Below are 6,000 nucleotides of genomic sequence, written 5' to 3'. Positions count from 1 at the left end.
CCGAGCACAAGCTCGGATCAGGGAAGGATGGAGAAGGCTGTACCCATTCGAAGGAACCATCCCGCCATTTGTCTTAAGCGATTTAGGGAAATCACGGATCCCAAATGCGAGTCCAGTGTACTAACCACTGCACTACCCTGCTCGGTTATGATTAAGCAGGCTGTTATATATTGTAGTATTTAATGTTAAGTTAATGTCTGCATGTTATTTGTGTCAAAGGGAGTATCTATGTTTCGAGCTGGATAGCAGATGTATGAAGTTTTCTAGAAAGACTGTATTGGCTAACTCTGTTTGTGGAGATCATTTGATTTACATTCATGTATATATATTTCTATCTCTTCGAGTAGATTCATTAGGCTACCTTTCTCAGCATAGTGCAATATTTGGATGTGGTCTTCAATCATTTTTACTTCATGCTGTAAGGTGCCAGAATAAATGGTCAGATTCGCACCTTACATGAGAGCTTTATATGTCGCAAGGAGAAGGTGAATATGACACCTAACGTAATGTGGCGGTTATGAGAACATTTGCCTATCAGTATGTAATGCAAAAAGGGACGACAGTCAATCGACGGTAATTAACACACCGTTCCTATACAATGCATGTCTTTGAGTGGAAGGTGGAACAGGCAATGCGAGTCGTTTTTAGTTTGAAAACTCAGGCAGACAGCGGTGTAGCGAAGGCGTGCTGCAGGGGTTACGAAGGAAACCACTTGAAGGGGCGGCGGGAGGAGGATCAGTGACCCCGTCCGGGTGATTCAGGAGGGAGAACTGCGTGTAGCGGCACATCTGCACAAGGGATAGAGAAAAAGCTTTAGAAAGCTGCGTTTCGGAATTCCAACGGGATACGAACAAAAACTAGTAACGCATTTCGATCACCTGTCCAGCGGGTGCGACACACGGAAAGGTCAATGTACTTTAGACGTCTAGAATGGGCACAAAACGTCCGATTGGCGGAAACGCACAGGAAGGAGAAAAATACTGAAGTTTCGACGCAGTTTGATAGAAGGGCATTGCGGTTGGTAGACAGAGTTTCCACAAAATAAGAGGAACGCTCCTATTGGTCGAAAAAGGCCGTGACGTGAAGAACGAATGAACTCAAGTGAGGGAGGAAATTCTGCCATGAGTAGAAAAAGAGAGAAATTTTCGGGGACTCTTCTCTGAAATGGCATCAAGTGCAGAACAGAGCGCTTAACGCTCTGTACAACGCAGAGAAGAAATTTGTGAGGACACTGCGTTCGCAGTGGCTGTAATCCAGCTAGAGATTAGCTGTAGCAACGTTTAACTCCAACTGTGGAGGAACGAACCAGCCAAATTAGTTAATTGTTGCTGTGAGAACTGAGACGGCACTATAATATGAACGCTGTTCCAACCATGCGAGTGTGTACTGGCACACACTAAGACTAGGGCTGAGTACATGTTTTCTCGCGTAACGAGAAACATAGGGAAAGTTTCTGCTGGAAAGTTCAGCAAAGGCCAGATTAGTTTTGTAGGAATTTCTGTGGGAGAGAGCAGCCTTGCAGTCGGCAGCTCGTCGCAGCTTAAGGTAAATACCACGTGCAGAGGTGTAAACTTGGTTGGTTCACCAGTTAGCGTCCACTGTAAACTCGAGCGGCCCTGCGTAATCTTGCGCTTAAATTTGTCACATAACTAACCATCCACCTGAAACGTCCCCTTAGAAAAATCTGTGAATTACTGTGCTGATAAACTCCTTACGTTATTTGATTTTCAAACGGCTGAGCAAAACTGAACGTACTCAGACATTTCTCTCTTTACTTATTCTGATCATCACTAAACTGACACACAATATTTTCAGCACCACGCAATCTGACTTTCAATAATCCCTACAAAAGAATGGCTCTGACTAACAATAACCTATACCTTTCATGAATCACTTACCTCACAAAAATCTTCGTTACTCGAACTACCGCAATACAGCGAGCGCCAATACTCCCAGCTAAATAAAAGATTCTAACTACTGAAGTCACTAACTACTGATAGGCATAGTTAGCAAATGAAAGATTTTGATAAAGAACAAACAATGTATTTACCTTAATAGTGTTCAAAAGTCATAATATATATATATATATCAGTTCATGACATCCAGTATCACAAATTTACTCTCTCTGATGGACACACGTCCAGATCATCCGCTCTCAAAACTCCGCCATCTCTCTCCCCACATCCACTACTGCTGGCGGCTCACCTCCAACTGCGCAACGCTACGAGCTCTTCACATCCAACTGACCAACACTACAATAGCGACTATTCCAACAATGCCACCCAGCCACAGACTGCACACAGCACAGCCAGTGATTTTCATACAGAGCGCTACGTGGCGTTACCAACATAAAAACCTAAACAACCTACTTACACACCGTAGATTTGATTGTCATCCTAAATAATACCGAACTTTGAATCGGAATCGGACGATTTTCGTAGTACTGACCAACATCATAACGTATGTGTAGGAGCAATTTTGTAAAGAAACTTCCAATTAAACTTTCATATTATTGTGCTTAGGATTAATGTTCTTTCAGAGAGTTAATGTTTAATAGTATTGTGTATAGGATTATTTTACTTTCTGATGTTGGCGAGATGCGTTATCCATTGCGCTGTTTATATGTTGTCGAGTTGAAAACTGTAAAAGCTGTAATTTTTGTGCTAAAATTAGCGACATTAAACTTGTCAATTCAACTTACACAGTTGTTCTCAATTCTAGAACAAGCACCCACATTACAATACTTATTGAGAGTTCTTACATTCTTTCTGAGTCTCAAAGCTTCTCTCAGTTTGTTTGTATAGTTGAAATGGCAGCTTTGGCAACTGAGTTTGTATATGCATTATCTTTTGTATGGGTGGTTGTAGTTCCCTAAGTTATGACTTGCTAATTCGTAAAATTCGTTGTTTGTGTGGGAGCTTATCTGTTTGTATTTTTAAACACATTGCTTATTTTCTAGGATATGCTTCCTAAAATGGGAGTACAACATATTTTCTGCTGCTTTCTGCTGTGTTTGATGTTAATCACAGTGGTGCATCGTGTCAATTTTTGTTGTTTGCCTCTTTTTATTTTTTATGATATTTTATCTGTCATGAGAGGGTCACAACCATTGTTCAAAGCTATGGTTTTAATGATATTAATACCTTTGTGTTGTTCAGCTGATTTAAGTGGAATTTTCTGTGAACGATCAGGGTGGTCCTAAAATATGTCATCGTAGTCTTGTTTGGATGGCAAGATGAACTGTTGATGTACACATCAGTGTCTGTTGGTTTTCTGTAAAATTCAAAGTAATGTTCATGAATATTGTTGGAGATTTTTAAGTCTAAGTTGATGCTGTTATTTGCTTCATGCTGTAACGGGACATCCTCCTCTTGCATTACTTTTCTTCAACAGTAGTTGTCGATACCAGTATTATTTTTCAAATTTTGGACAGGTCAATATTATCTCAGTTGCTTTTCTGAAAACTTTCATAATTTTATACACAGTGTGTTATATTTCAAACTAAAATTTATGAAAAGGAATTACTTTACAACATATTTTAGTTTCGATGTTGTTGTGGTTGTTGTGGTCTTCAGTCCTGAGACTGGTTTGATGCAGCTCTCCATGCTACGCTATCCTGTGCAAGCTTCTTCATCTCTCAGTACCTACTACAGCCTACATCCTTCTGAATCTGCTTAGTGTATTCATCTCTTGGTCTCCCTCTACGATTTTTACCCTCCACACTGCCCTCCAGTACTAAATTGGTGATCCTCTGATGCCTCAAAACATGTCCTACCAACCGATCTCTTCTTCTAGTCAAGTTGTGCCACAATTCTATTCAACACCTCCTCATTAGTTATGTGATCTACCCACCTAATCTTCAGCATTCTTCTGTAGCACCACATTTCGAAAGCTTCTATTCTCTTCTTGTGCAAACTATTTATCGTCCATGTTTCACTTCCATACATGGCTACACTCCATACAAATACTTTCAGAAACGACTTCCTGACACTTAAATCAATACTCAATGTTAACAAATTTCTCTTCTTCAGAAACGCTTTCCTTGCCATTGCCAGTCTACATTTTATATCCTCTCTACTTCAACCATCATCAGTTATTTTGCTCCCCAAATAGCAAAACTCCTTTACTACTTTAAGTGTCTCATTTCCTAATGTAATTCCCTCAGCATCACCTGACTTAATTCGACTACATTCCATTATCCTCGTCTTGCTTTTGTTGATGTTCATCTTATACCCTCCTTTCAAGACACTGTCCATTCCGTTCAACTGCTCTTCCAAGTCCTTTGTTGTCTCTGACAGATCTACAATGTCATCGGCGAACCTCAAAGTTTTTATTTCTTCTCCATGGATTTTAATACCTACTCCGAACTTTTCTTTCGTTTCCTTTACTGCTTGCTCAATATACAGATTGAATAACATCGGGGAGAGGCTACAAACCTGTCTCACTCCCTTCCAAACCACTGCTTCCCTTTCATGCCCCTCGGCTCTTATAACTGCCATCTGGTTTCTGTACAAATTTTAAATAGCCTTTCCTTCCCTGTATTTTACCCCTGTCACCTTTAGAATTTGAAAGAGAGTATTCCAGTCAACATTGTCAAAAGCATTCTCTAGGTCCACAAATGCTAGAAACATAGGTTTGCCTTTTCTTAATCTGTCTTCTAAGATAAGTCGTAGGGTCAGTATTGCCTCACGTGTTCCAACATTTCTATGGAATCCAAACTGATCTTTCCTGAGTTCGGCTTCTACCAGTTTTTCCATTCGTCTGTAAAGAATTCGCGTTAGTATTTTGCAGCTGTGACTTATTAAACTGATAGTTCGGTAATTTTCACATCTGTCAACACCTGCTTTCTTTGGGATTGGAATTATTATATTTTTCTTGAAGTCTGAGGGAATTTCGTCTGTCTCATACATCTTGCTCACCAGATGGTTTCGATGTTATAATCGATTTTTTTAGAAACATTTGAAATTACGAATTATTTGCACACTTAAAATTTCTATTATTATTTGCGCATCCTGTACTGTTTACTATGTTTATTTCTGGATTCATTTATGAAATAATAATCGAAATTAATAATGTAAAAAAGGCTAGTAGGAACATGAAATAGACACACTATCACAACGCACAGCTAAAAATAACAATAAACAATGCGACACAGCTTCCTCATGCAACATCCAAAAACTCAAGTGCATAACGTTACCATATTTAGGCGTCATATCAGACAAAATAGCCAAGCTGTTCAAGAAAACAGACATCAGGATCACCTTTGCTACCAACAACAACTTAAAAGAGAAACTGATACATGACATCTCACATCCCACAGAGAAACTTAACAAAGCAGGAATTTATAAAATTACATGCAGTCATTGCACCAATTTTACATTGCCGAAAGGGGAGAAATTTAAAGAACATATTGACTGTTTTGTGACTTGGCAAACCGAATAAATCAGCTATAGCGAAACATATAAATGAAACAGGACACAGTGTTACAACAGACAACGATCACAAAGTACCACATAATTTAGAAAAGAACTAGAAAATGGACATCTTGGAAGAAATGGAAATATTCATCCATGGCCATATGGCCAATAACGAGATCCTGAATGAAATGACAGACTTCAAACATTCACATTTCTTTTCCAATTTCACTACAGCACTGCTAGAATAAAAGATACATAACATGATAGTCGTTTGACTCTAGCCCCAGCAATTGCTTAGAAATATGTAAAATAAATAGTTTATATCGTGATGTGTTCAATAATATTGTAACAGGTGCTCAATTTGTAATGTATTTCGTCAACCTACATCTGTAAAACGATAACAAGACGTGCAGACGACATGTAAACATCTGACACCACATAGATCGACAAATCGATAGTCAAATCGAAACCAGCTGTATTTCGACCGCCATCTTGTCCACTGCACTACATAACTGTTTGTGATCGTGTTTCCAAGTTACTGCTATATTAATGACAATTTGTGAACTGTGACCAAGAGAGCCAC

Source organism: Schistocerca piceifrons, chromosome 6 (genome assembly GCF_021461385.2).
Source record: "Schistocerca piceifrons isolate TAMUIC-IGC-003096 chromosome 6, iqSchPice1.1, whole genome shotgun sequence".
Classification (NCBI taxonomy): Eukaryota; Metazoa; Arthropoda; class Insecta; order Orthoptera; family Acrididae; genus Schistocerca; species Schistocerca piceifrons.
This window is presented reverse-complemented; position numbering follows the sequence as displayed.